The 14,797-nt window shown below is 34.8% G+C and overlaps 1 protein-coding gene and 1 pseudogene across 19 annotated transcripts in view; one reads left to right on the forward strand and one right to left on the reverse strand.

Annotated features, from left to right (window-relative positions):
* The window catches only part of Zc3h12b (zinc finger CCCH-type containing 12B), a 305,889-nt gene that overhangs the window by 102,945 nt on the left and 188,147 nt on the right, over positions 1 to 14,797 (reverse strand). The gene's annotated exons all lie outside the window — the stretch shown is intronic.
* On the forward strand, positions 11,834 to 12,092 carry LOC109675777 (putative monooxygenase p33MONOX pseudogene; annotated as a pseudogene).

A 14,797-nucleotide genomic window follows, 5' to 3' on the forward strand; every position in this document is an offset into this window, starting at 1 on the left:
CTATATCCACCACAGCTATCCCTTAATCATTCTGGAGAAATAAGGGTCTTCCAGGATAAGGAAAGTGGTTCGCATCTACCAAATCTGCATTACAAAAGATACTCAAGGGAATAATTCACAGAGAAGAGGAAGAAAAACAATCACAAACAGCAGAGGTCAGGAAAGAAGAAAACTCACAAGAAGAATTGATGAATCCATGAGGGCTAGTACAGTGTTAAGCACAGTCAACTCAATAAACCAGTAAAACCTGAATATGAACAATGCCAAAAGTAAAGAACAATCAACACGACACTCAACTTGATAAAAAAGCAACAGAAACACAGGAATCAGTAACTAACTCTCAATCATAACACTAAATGTGACGGGACTTAATGCTTCACTCAAAAGATACAGATTGTCTGACTGGATCAAAAAGTGAGATCCAAAAATCTGTTGAATATAAGCAACATATCTCACAACCAAAGATACACATAAGCTAAAAGTGAAAGGTTGGAAAAAGATATATCAGGCATGTAGAAATCAAAAGCAAGCAGGAGAAAGTATTCTCATATTAGACAAAGCAGATTTTATGCAAATATCAGTTAGAAGAGATAAAGAAGGTCATTACAAACTAATAAAGGGAAGAAACCAGCAAGAAGACAAAATATTTTTAAAGATATATTCACTGAACTCCAGTGCCCCCAAGTTCATAAAACAAATACTTCTGAGCATAAAAGAACAGACAGGTCCACATATAATAATAGTGGAAAATCTGAACACCCAAGTTTCATCAATAGACAGAACGTCTAGATAAAAAATTAACAAAGATATCCTAGAACTAAACAATACCATGGACAAAATGTACTCAACAGATATTTATAGAGTATTTCATTCTACAGCAGCAGATTACATATTTTTCTTAGCAATTCATGAAGCTCTTCCCAAAATAGATCACATCCTAGGAAATGAAGAAAATCCCAAGAAATAAAAATTGAGATAATCTCCTGTATCCTAATAGACCATAATTGAATAAAATTAGAAATCAATGGCAAAGAATGTCAGAAAAACTATTCAAATTCATGGAGATTGAACAATATCCTTTCAAACCATAAATGGGTCATTGAAGAAAACAGGATAAAATTATGAAATTCCTAAACTCAAATGAGAATGAGGATACAACTCACCAGAACCTGTGGGACACATCAAACCCATCTTAAGAGGGAAGTTCATAGCATCCACAACAGAATATTAGAGAGATCTCAAATAAATAATATGATGATGAATCTCAAACTCCTAGCAAAACAAGAAGAAGCCAAGTCCAAAAGTAGAAGGAAAGAAATAATAAAAGTCAGGGTAATAATCAATGAATTAGAGACCAAAAGAATGATACAATGAATCAATGAAATAAAAAGTTGTTTGTTTTGAAAAAATAAACACAATTGACAAATCTTTAGCCAAATTAACCAAAAGAACAAAGAAAAAGAGATAAAAAACTAACAAACACAAATGAAATTCAGATCATATAGGAATATTTTGAAAACCTGTACTCCACAAAACTGGAAAATGAGGAAGAAATTGATAAGTTTCTTAACAAATATGACCCACCAAAATAGAACAAAGAGGACATTAACAACTTAATGAGATCTGTAACAAGTAGTGAGATTTAAATGGTTATAAAGAATCTCTCAACAAAAAAGAGACCAGGCACAGATGGATTCACTGCTATATTCTACTGGATCATTAAAGAAGAACTAACACCAAATGCTCCTCAAACTATTCCATAAAATTCAAAAAGGAAGGAAAATTATCAAACATCCTCTGAAGTCAGTATTACCCTAAAATCAAAACCAGGTAATCATGCATCAAAAAAAAGAGAAAGTTATAGGCCAATATCCCTGATGAACATAGATGCCAAATCCTCAATAAAATATTAAAAAGATTACACACTATGATCAAGCACATTTCATCCCAGGGTTGACAAATAGGACTTCATCAAACTAAAAAGCTTCTGCATAGAAAAGGAAACACTTACTAGACACAGCCCATAGAACGGAAGTAAAATCTTTGCCACTTATACATCTGACAAGGGATTAGAAAACAGAATATACAGGGAGTGAAAAATAAAAACTAACTCTTCAAAGAATCAACAACCCATTGAATAAATGCTCAAATGAAGAAATACAAATGACCAATAAATACACAAAGAAATGCTCAACATTCCTGGCCATAAAGGAAATGCAAATCAAAATGGCATTGAGATTTCACATTAGTCCAATCAGAATGGCTATCATCAATAACACAAACAACAAACTCTGGTGAAGATATAGAGGGAAAAGAAACCCTTATATACTTGGTGAGAATGTTAATTAGTACAACCACTATGAAAAGCACTATGGAGCTTCCTCAAAAAACTAAAAATAGCTTGTGGAGTGGTTCACGTGGTAGAGAGTCTGCCTAGCAAGTGTGAGGTCCTGAGCTCAAACTCGAGTACCATTAAAAAAACCCGAAAACTAGATCTACCATATGATCCAGCAATACCACTCCTGGGCCTATATCCAAAGGAATGTAAACAAGGATACATAGAGCCACTTGCACATCCATGGTTTTTTGCAGCACTATTCACAATAATCAAGCTTTGGAAACTGTCCAAATGCCCTATGACTGATGAATGGATTAAGAAAATACAGAATGGAATATTCAGTCATAAAGAAGAATTAAATTATGTTGTTTTTCAGGTAAATATGTGGAATTGGAGATCATCATGTTAAGCAAAGTAATCCAGGCTCAGAAGGACAAAGGTTGCCTGTTTTCCCTTATATGTGGAAGCCAGACCTGTAAGATAAATGTACATATAAATACATATGTGACTATATATATATATATATATATATATATATATATATATACATACATACATATATAGGGGAGAGCACATATGACTGTATTAGTGGGTCTGTCTGAGAGGGCTATGGGGAGGCAGGAAAAGAAAAGAGAATGGCATACAGTGAACAGTGTTGAAACACAAAACATCTGTGTAGGAATTTAGTTTAAAATAATGCATTCTAAAAAAAAAAACCATAATGCACTCTAAACTGTTGAATAACAAGGGAGCAGGATAATAGAGAAAGACCAAGTAATAGAGGGGGCTAACCTCATTAAAGCATGATATGTATATGTCTGAAATACCAACCTGAACCTGCCTCTGAATAATCAATACATGTTTGAAAAATCAAGGACAAGAAGGTAAAACACGGCCCATGTGGGAGTGGCCCCAGTGGGAGGGGAGGAGGGTAAACAGAAAGGGTGAAGGAGGGAAAATATGGTGGATGTATTTTGTGTTTCTGTTGAAAACAGACAATAAGGTTTGTTGAAATTGTTCTAAGAAGAGGGATGGATGAGAGAGAATGATACTGGCTGTGAATCTAATTAAGATATTGCAAGAATATATGTAAATGTCACAATATATACCCATGTACAACTATTGTATGCTAAAAAATATGGGAATAGGAGAGTACTGTCCTAAGGGGGCACTAAGTGGAACAACAATGAAGTTTGTAGTGCATTGCAAAATGATCAATAGCACCTATTTCTAGGATTTTCCTTCTACTAAAAGGAGATTACATTTTCTTCTTATAATTCAGCAATTTCATTTCTTATGTCACCAACATCGTTGTTCCTATTGGAGAAGCCTAGGCAGCTAGTCACTATTTACATTATCCCACCAAAGGTATCTAACTCCAAATAAACAAATTTTAGAAGCAAATCCTATCATGTTGTATACCAAACAGATAAAATTTATAAAGTGATTTTAGCACATATATAATTAAAAAACTGCAAATTAATTCAACTTTTCAAACTTAAAAGTTTTTCATTAATCACAATGGCATTTCTTCTGTCCCAATAAGCAATACAGTTTTATAGGCTGTGCAGTAATAGTATTATCATTTACTAATCACTTATACAAAATCATCTTCTCATCCAGATTAGGCTATATTTTCTAAAAGCAGAAAAATTGTTCATGTTCAGTAACTTTCTCCAGTTACAAATGATATAAAATTTAAAGAACCAAGAACCTCCTGAGGATTGATCTTTCTTTTGCCATGGTTAAATTTTACAAATGGAAGATATTAAGTGCTTAACTAGCATGAAAAGATGGAAGCAAAAAAGGTGCACTATCACTTTTTACTCAAATTTTGAATTGTTTACATATATAAATTCTATTTGAAAATTTGGACAAAAAGTCAGACATGGTGGTGTATTTCCATAATCCTAGCACTTTGAAGGCTGAAGTGGGAGCATCACAAGTTTGAGATGTCACTCTGTCCCTTTAAGATTAACCAGAATTATGAAAATAAAGTATTTCAGATTACTGAAAGAATACTTAAGTCTTCACAGACCAAATTAATTTCAAATTCTGTAAGTGTATATAAATACTAATTTGCAAATGAAAGTAGTGAGGCTTAGAAGTTAAGTTGCACTAAACCATTAATAATTAATGGAACTGAGTTTTAGAAGTCCAGACCTTTTTCTACTATAATCTTTCTCCTCAGTACACAACAATAAATTGGTTCAAAATTATCTACAGCTTAAAAAATAGTTTATACTAAAATGTATTTAGTATTAAGCAGTGCTCATGATGCTTACAAATTTTATTTATTATTTAAATTCTAAAATGCTGACTTCATTTAAATCCCTCATTTGTAAAGAAAAATGAAGACACACTTTACATCAAATGGCATTAATTGAAGTGCAATTTATTTTGTTTCCTACAAAATAAGTTGTTTCAAGCAAAACAATCTCAATGAAATAAATGCATTTAATTGTTTAGATATTAGAGTTCTCACACTAAGTTTTTACAAGATGGTGAATGCTGACAAATTATTTCTCCACACTATAATCACAAATTCCCACATGGTATGGTTGGACTAACATTAATATGCATCTCCATTTTATCAATTACATACTAAAACAAATGATAAAATGTCCAAACATTGTCACACAGCTCAAAAGGCATATAAAATATTTGATGTCTGCTCAATTCATTAGCAGAATCACACTTTGTTTTGCAAGAAGATGGAAAGAGAAAGAAAAAAAATCACTCTTCAAACAAAAAGTAAGTTTATAAACAACTTCCAAAGAGTACGGAAAATTACAAGAATTTCAGATATTTTATAATTAAGAATTGTTTCAGCTACAGTAACAAAGCATCTGTGCCTTAAAAATATTTACTAAATTAAAGAGAGTATTCTGCACAAGATAAAAGTAACATTTTGCTAAAACTTTAATATCTCCTCCAATTTGTTTTTCAGGCCCTCCAGTTAAGGTGCACCTCAGAGTGCAAACATTAGCTATAAGGCATTTTGTCTGGAGACATGTGTTTCTGTATGATATATACAACTTTATGCAGTTTTTAGCTGGACCTATTGTTTGTGAGAGCAACCTTCCTTATTATTGCAGTGGTTTTATGGCTATAAATGGAATACTTATAATTTCTACTGCACAAAATATAATTGGCTCTTTATTTTGTACTTTTAATTATCACCTATTATTTTAGCTATGAAGTCACCAATGACTTCAAAAGTCTTTAAATTATTAGCAGCAGTTTCCAAACAAAGACTGTTTTGAAATTGTAACAGATATTTTTATTATAGTGCCCCTATGTTACCAATGAAATACAAGTTGATATTATTTAAATGAAGAAATCTGTATCATAAATTATATACTGATTTTTGGGTAAAGATAGATTATGAATGTAGACTGCCAATATAATTTATTTATTTGTACTTGGTTTTATTTACTATAGTAATCATATATCTGACCCCTTGAACTCCAACTTAGAAACAATGACACACTTTAAAAATATGAATACACTTCTATTTACATGGAAAATTTCCAATTAAAAATATCATCTCCTTTGGATATATACCAATTGTGACATTGCATTATCATTAAGTAGTTCTATTTTCATTTTTGAGGAACCCCCATACTATTTTCCATAGTGGCTGTACAATTTAATATCCTACAAATGGCAAATAAGTGTTTCCCTTTCTCCACATTCTTGCCAACATTTGTTATTTTTTTGAAAATAGCTATTCTAACGTAGATGATATGGTATCTCATTGTGATGTTATTTTGCATTTCCCTGATAACTTCCCTGATATTGAGCACTTTTCACATACCTTTTGATCATTTGTAGGCCTTCTTTTGGGAAATGTCTATGCAAATTATTAGAGCACTTTAAGTGGATTATCATTAATTTTTGCTATTGAGTTGAGTTTCTCATATATTCTGGATATTAATCTGTTATCAGGTGAATAGTTTGCAAATATTTTTTTCCCATTCTGCAGGTTATTTCTTCACTTAAGGTTGGTGAGTTTCTTTGTTTTGCAGAAGCTTCATAGTTTGATGAAATCCCATTTATAAGTTAATTTTTGTTGTTTGTGCTTTTGAAGTTTTTTAAAAATATCTTTTATATACCAATGTCTTATTTATTGAAGCACTGTTCACAATAGTCACAATGAGGAATCAACCAAGGCTTCCATCAATGGATTGATGGTAAAGAAAATGTAGAATATATACATGATGGACTATTATTCAGCTATAAAAAGAATGAAAGTCAGTCATTCAGTGGATAGAATTGTAAGACATCATGTTAAATGAAATAAGCCAGAAAGAGACAGACAAATATTAGGTGTTTTCACTTATTTGAGAAGCTCAAAAAATAATATCATATGAGAGAGTCACTAGGCACTAGAAGGAATAGAGTGGAGAGTAGAATTTAAAAGGCTGGATAACAGGAGTTAGCTGCTATTCTACAGCACAGTAAGGTAAGCATAGTTTATAGCAATTTATGGTACATTTCAAAATAAATGAAAAAGTCCAAATGCTCACAACACTATAAATGATAAATTTTGAGGAGATAGAATGCTGATTATTTTGATTTAATTTGACCATTACACATTGTATACATGTATCTAATTGTCATATACTAACCCATCAATACATAAATATTATGTGTTAATGTGTCTTTTAAAAATAAAAAATTGAATAATTATTTTAAAATTTTAAAAGTTTCATTGATTGTTCTGAATGTATATCAAATATAGAAAATAAGAACATCATCCTTCTACTTGCTTATAATTTTATTTATTCATGATAAAAATATAGGTAAATACTTGAGTTTCATTAAATAATTTTGTGACCAGATTATATTGTGCAATGAGAAATGAATTCTTATATGTAGATAAAGCATATTAAAACCAAATTTAATCTCTATTTCATTGATTTCAGCCTTTATTTTTATTATTTCTCTCCTGCTAATTTTGAGTTTAGCTTGTTTTTGTTTTCCTAGCAGCTTGAGATGCAGCATTAGGTCATTTATTTGAGATCTCTCTATGTTTTTAATGTAGGCACTTACAGCTACAAATGTTCCCTTTAGCATTGTCTTTGCTGTATCCCATAGGTTCTGGTAGGTTGTGTTTTCATTTTCATTAGATTCCAGCTTTGTCTGATATGAGAATAGTTACTCCTGCTTCCTTTCAGTTTCTGCATGCCTGGTATATCTTTTTTTTTTACCTTTCATTTTTAGTTTGTATGTGTCTTTGGTTGAGAGGTGTGTTTCTTGTAGACAACAGTTTGCTGGAGCTAGATTTTTGATTCAATCAGACAATCTGTGTCTTTTGATTGGAAAGTTAAGTCTGTTTACATTTAAGGTTATAATGAAAGTTAGTTACTGATTCCTGTGTTTCTATTGCTTTTTTTCCAGATAAGTGTTGTGTTGATTGTTCTTTACTTTTGGCTTTGTTCAAATTCAGGTTTTGCTGGCTTACTGAGTTGATCATGCTTGCTACTTTCCCAGCTGTTGTAGGTTTGTCAACTCTGTTTTTGAGTTTTATTCTTTCCTAGGCTCTAAAATTTGTGATTGTTTTTCATTATCTTCCATGTGAATCATTCCTTTGAATATCCTTTATAATGCAGGCTTGGTGGACATGAACTACTTTAGCTTATCCTTGTCTTGGAAGGTCTTTATTTTTCCAACAAGGTGAAAGGACAGCTTTGTTGGATAAAGTATTCTAGGCTGGCAGTTATTCTCTCTCAGAGCTCCATGCTTTCCTGGCTTTTAGGGCTTGTGCTGGGAGGGCTGAGGTGATTCTTGTGTGTTTACCTTTGTATGCAAGTTGGTGTTTTTCTCTTGAAGCTTTCAGCTTTCAGTATCCTTTCCTTGTTCTCTGGACTTGGCATTTTAATTATGAGGTGTTGTGGGGTTGTTGTTTTCTGATCATACACATTTGGAGTTCAAAATGCCTCTGGTACATGGACGTCTGTATCATTACACAGATTTGGGAAATTTTCTGTTATGATTTCATTAGTTTCTTATACCTGAAGGAGAAAGCATCTATTCTTCCGTCATCTTGTTGCCGATCATTGACTTGTTTTTGCATGTCTTCTTTCAACTCCTTAATTATTCTTGTCATCATTCTTTTGAGCTCAGAAATTAAGGTTTCATCCCCTTCACTATCATTCAGAACCTTTGTTGTATGATTGTTCTCCTTGTGAGGAGTCATAATACCCCTGCCTTTTCATGTGTCTTATACCTCTGTTTTGAGATTTGCCCCTCTGTAGTTGATTAATTGGTTGGGGGTTTTAGTCACCTGAAATCTTTCCTTTGGATGATTTTCTATGTTCTGGCAGGACTAATTATTTAATACATTGTTGCATCATTTCTGACCACTGGCCTGAGAGTATAATTTAGCAAAAACAAATTGACCAATTCAATACTGTACCAGATGAGGTATAAAAACTTTTAGTGGTATCATCTATAAACAGAAGAGGGTTGGAAAAGTAAGTCTTATTTGTACAGAATTTAATACTTTTGTAGTAAGAATAATGGGGATGAGAGAGGAGATGAGGAAGAAGGAAGGTGGAGAAAGGGGGAGAAGGAGAATGAAGTGTGAGGGTTGCAGGTAAACAAGACCCTAGTGTGTACAGATATAGTTCTGTTGTGGAGATGAGTGCTGTTTTCAGGGACTTTAGAAGGATGGAAAAGTTGAGGGTAATGTAAGAAGGAAGTAGAATAAAACACTAGTTGAGTGGTTAGTAAAGAAGCAATAGGAAAAGTGTGAAAAAGAAAAAAGGGGGTGGAGAACTGAAAAAGTAAGGAGAAAAAATTATTCATATAAGAGGGGTAGACAAAGTTATTATTAAATAAAAAAGGAAAAAATAATTTTAAGTCCAATCTTTTTCCTTGTTGGATCTTTGAAAAGATAAATAAGATTGAAAAATGCTTAGGCAACCAGACTAGAAACAGGAGGGAAAAGACTCAAGTTAATAAAATTAGAGATGAAAAACGGGATATCAGAACAAATGCCAATTAAAATCAGAGAATCATTAAGGAATACTTTGAAAACCTATATTCAAATATATTGGAAATATAGAAGAAATGGATAAATCTCTGAGGCATTTGCTTTACCAAAATTGAACCAAGAAGCTTATAGCAAGTAGTGAAATTGAAGCAGCAATAAAGAGTCTCATAATAGAGAAAAGCCCCGGACCTGAGGGATTCACTGCTGAATTCTTCCAGATCATTAAAGAAGAACTAATACCAACACTCCTCAAACTTTTCCATGAAATAGAAAAGGAAGGAACACTGCCAAAATCATTTTATGAAGCCAGAATCACACTCATCCCAAAACTGAACAGAAGGACATAACAATAACAACAACAAAAACAAATTACAGACCAACCTCTTTAATGAACATAGGTGCCAAAATTCTCAATAGAATACTGGCAAACCAAATTCAACAACACATCAAAAGATCATATACCATGATCATGTTGGTTTCATTCCAGAGATACAAGGATGGTTTAACATACATAAATCAATAAATGTAATAACACAGCATATAAACAGAAGTGAGGACAAAAATTGTATTATCATCTCAATATATAGTGAAAAAGTCTGACAAAATTCAACACCCTTTCATGACAAAAGTACTGAAGAAACTGTGAGTAGAAGGAATGTACCTCAACATAATAATGTACAGTTAACATCATACTAAATGGGGAAAAAACTGAAACCATTTCCTCTAAAGTCAGGAATGAGACAAGAGTGTCCACTCTCCCCACTATTATTCAACATAATTTTGGAAATTTTAGCCAGAGGAAAAAGACAGGATGAAGAAATAAAAGGAATTCAAATACGGAAGGAAGAAATCAAATTATCCCTATCTGTAGATGATATGATTTTATACTTAAAAGATCTTAAAAACTCCACCAAAAAACTCTTAGCTATTATAAACATCTTGAGCAAAGTAGCAGGATACAAATAAATATACAAAAAGCAATAGTTTTCCTATATATCAACAATGAGTAGACTGAGAAAAAACTTAGGAAAAGAACTCCTTTTACTATAGCCTCAAAAAATAAAATACCTAGGAATAAATTTAACAAAGATAGTGAAAGACCTCAATAATGAAAACTACAAATCTTTGAAGAAAGAAATTGAAGACATCAGAAGATGAAAATATCTCCCAAGCTCATTGATCATCAAAATTAATATTGTGAAAATGGCTGTACTACCAAAAGCAATCTATATGTTAAATGCAATCCCCATCAAAATTTCAATGACATTCTTCACTGAGATAGAAAAATCAAACCTAAAGTTCATATGGAAGCACAAAAGGCATCAAATAGCCAAAGCAATCCTGGGCAAAAAGAGCAATAGGGAAGAATCACAATACCCAACCTCAAACTATACTATGGAACCATATTAATGCAAACAGCATGCTACTAACAGAAAAGCAGATACGAAGACCAATGGAACAAAACAGAAGACTCAGACATAAATCCACACAACTATATCTATCTGAGTTTTGACAAAAGAGCCCAAGAGAAGAGAAAAGACAGCCTTTTCACCAAATGTGACTAGGGAAAACTAAATAGCTGCATGGAGAAGACAAACTATATCCCTGTCATTCATTCTGTACTAATATCAATTCAAAGTGGATAAAAGATCTCAATTTAACTCCTGAAACTTTGAAACTAGTTTAAGAAGAATAGGGAATACACTGGAATATGTAGGCATACACAATAACTTCTTGAGTAGAACTCCAATAGCTCAGTAATTAAGAGAAAGGACTGACAAATGGGACTACATGAAACTAAAAAGCTTCTTCACAGCAAGGAAAATAGTCACCAGAGTGAAGAGACAGCCTACAGAATGGGAGAGAAATTTTGCCAGTGATAAAACCGCCAAGGGATTAATAACCAGATTTTACAGGGAATTCAAAAAATAAACTCCCAAAGAATCAATGCCCCAAAGAAGAAATGCGCAAATGAACTGAACAGAGATTTTTCAAAGGAAGACATAAAAATGGCTAAAAATACATGAAGAAATGCTCAACAACCCCAGATATAAAGGAAATGCAAGAGTGCACCTTGGTCAGTGGTGTGGATCCTCTTGCTGCTGTTGCCCTCATAATGGCTTGGGTCTGGGCTGCACCACAGCCTCTCCAGCCACAGCCTCTTTATGGCTGGATTTTGGGCCACAGGCAGCTGGACAACAGTGGGAGAACAGAATGGACCCAGGAGAGCATCCAGTGTTTTGAGTAACAGGCAGGGTTGAGAGATGCTGGCTACACACCCCACAAGGGCCTCAGTACTGAGGAGTACTCAGTACCTCCAAGTGGCAGAAGCACTCCACAAACTCTGCAAACTAAAGCTGCAGATTGGAGAGACAACAAAAGAGAAGCAGCCTGCATCAGCCCAGTCCACGCCAAGCAGCACTCATCAGTCTTACCCTAAGCAGAAGCCCAGAGACTGGTTTACCTCTGGTTCCTCCACAGCTTTTACCTGGCCCAAATTTTAGCATCATGGATCCTGGAAGTAGGGATAAAGACAGAAACTTGTCAGATAAATGGAGCCTCTTTGTACCAAGACCCCTCCAGAAGTCTGATTCTGGAAGTTTTACCATCCAGGCCTACAAAGGAGTCCAAAATCCAACTGCCAGGGAGATGATCTGTGCTCAGGCCACTCGAATGGCTGAAGATCCAGCAACCTTTAAGAGGCCCAAGATAGATGTCCCAGTGATAGAAGGGAAGAAACAACCACCGTGAACCCATAATCTCAAACCCTGTGATTTGAATGTGCTCATGCCCACTGGCTTCTAGAGTGCTTTCTATTCCAGGGACTCTTACCTTGGCTCTGACATAAGAATGGTACATTTTTAAAAAACTTCTTAAACTGAGGCTAGAGTTAGAGACATAACTGAGTTTTGAGCAATATTAGGGTAAAGCCTGTCTTTGTGTGGAAGAAACCATTTTGTACCACTCTAAAATTAGACTAGAAAAATGTCAGCAGTGATATTTGGGGGACTTCATGACCTACTTTTGTATCATTTACCCTAGACAAGAACTTTAATCCTTGCTTACTAGGTAAATAATGTTTATTCCAAAACCTAAGCTTCTTGATTCTGTTACCACGATCAATGTACATATTGACAAATCATGTCTTAAGGGCCCATGCTGAGTTTGGACAGTCTGGCTCTGTCTGCTGGCTGTGTAGGTGCTGGGCTCCAGTCTTGTCAGTTAGAGGTCTAAGGACTTTTTGATTAACCTAATGGGTCACTTTGTCCTGTAGCCAGTTCTTCAGGACTTTTGGTACCTCTGGGGACACTGATGTTGGAGGAATGCTTCTCTTTTATATGTCACAGAACAAACACTAGTCTTGCACATCCTTTCTTGCACTTTAAAGTAAAATTAATTTAACATCACTTTAGTTGAAAACTTCCTTTTTTTTTCTTTTCATTTTTCTTTTATTATTCATATGTGCATACAAGGCTTGGTTCATTTCTCCCCCCTGCCCCCACCCCCTCCCTTACCACCCACTCCGCCCCCTCCCTCTCCCCCGCCTCAATACCCAGCAGAAACTATTTTGCCCTTATTTCTAATTTTGTTGTAGAAAGAGTATAAGCAATAATAGGAAGGAACAAGGGTTTTTGCTGCTTGAGATAAGGATAGCTATACAGGGCATTGACTCACATTGATGAAAACTTCCTAAGGGAGAAAATTGAGTGTAGGGATTTGGTACTGATAAATGGATACTAAGCTTTTGTTTTGGTGGTGACGGAGTTTGAACCCAGGGTCTTGTGTATGCTGAGTAAATGTGGGAGCACTGAGCTAATCCCTAGGCCCTGCATGTTAAACTTTTTTAACGGTAGAGACTGTGGTAAGCACAGTTGGATTATAGACTTGAGGTTCATGTGCAATTAATGTTACCTTGTTTTAATTTTTTCAGGTCAGTGCTTGAAAAGGAGACTTTTTTTGGCATTTAGGAGTGGGGAGTAGGAGGAATTCAACATTTTTCTGCAATGAAGCCATTTTACATAAAAATGAGCCTCATACCTTTATGCAATCCATTTTATTGAGGACAGGAAGTAAAGAAACTGCCTTTTTACTTCTCTTTGCTGGGTACATGTTCATTGGCTTGAAGAGTCTCAAAATCTCACTGTTTTTGTTTTTTGGGTTTTTTTATTCACTTATTCATATGTGCATACATTGCTTGGGTCATTTCTCAACCCTGCCACTCTCCCCCACTCTCCCCCCTGCCTCAGTTCCAGGCAGGTCCTGTTCTGCCCTTATCACTAATTTTGTTGAAGAAAAGACACAAGCATAATAAGGAAGACAAAGCGCTTTTGCTAGTTGAGTTAAGGACAGCTATACAGAGAGATTCCTAACATTGCTTTCGTGTACCCATGTGTTACGAACCATGTTGATTCATCTCTAACTGATCTTTACACTGGTTCCTGATCCACTTCTCATGTTAACCTCTATTGCTTTAAGATTTCTGTATTACTTCCTCTGGAGTGGGGACATCAAACGCTTTCATGTTTTGGGTTTTCTAACTATTCCTATATCCCCCGTATGTGCTCTCCCCTTGTCATGTGATCCAGGTTCAACCACATTGCTGTATTTGCCCTAGATCCAAAGTCCGCATATGAGGGAGAACATAGGATTTTTAGTCGTCTGAGCCTGATTGACCTTGCTCCGAATGAGGCTCTCCAGTTCCATCAATTTACCTGCAAATGATAAGGTTTCATTCTTCTTCATGGCTGAGTAAAATACCATTGTGTACTAGTACCACATTTTCTTGACCCATTCATCAATACTGGGGCATCTTGGTTGTTTCCATAACTTGGCTATTGTGAATAGCACTGCAATAAACATGAGTGTGCAGGTGCCTCTGGAGTAACCTGTATTGCATTCCTTTGGGTATATCCCCAGGAGTGGGACTACTGGATCATATGGCAGGTCTATGTTTAGATTTTTAAGAAGTCTCCAGATTTTCTTCCAAGAGTGGTTGCACCAGCTTGCATTCCAACAAGCAGTGGATAGGGTTCCTTTTTCCCCACATCCTCAACAACACATGTTGTTGGTGGTGCTTTTGATGATGGCTATTCTAACAGGGGTGAGGTGGAATCTTAGTGAGGTTTTGATTTGCATTTTTTTTATGGCTAGAGATGGTGAGCATTTTTTCATGTGTTTTTTGGCCATTTGAATTTCTTCTTTTGAGAAAGTTCTGTTTAGTTCAGTTGCCCATTTCTTAATTGGTTCATTGATTTTAGGAGAGCTTAGTTTTTTAAGTTCCCTCTATATTCTGTTTATCAGTCCCTTGTCTGATGTATAGCTGGTAAATATTTTCTCCCACTCTGTGGGTGGTCTCTTCAGTTTAGACACCATTTCTTTTGTTGTGCAGAAGCTTTTTAGTTTTATGAGGTCCCATTTATTCATCCTTTTTCTTAGTTGCTGGGCTGCTGGGGTTC

This window comes from Castor canadensis, chromosome X, assembly GCF_047511655.1.
Source record: "Castor canadensis chromosome X, mCasCan1.hap1v2, whole genome shotgun sequence".
Lineage (NCBI taxonomy): Eukaryota > Metazoa > Chordata > Mammalia > Rodentia > Castoridae > Castor > Castor canadensis.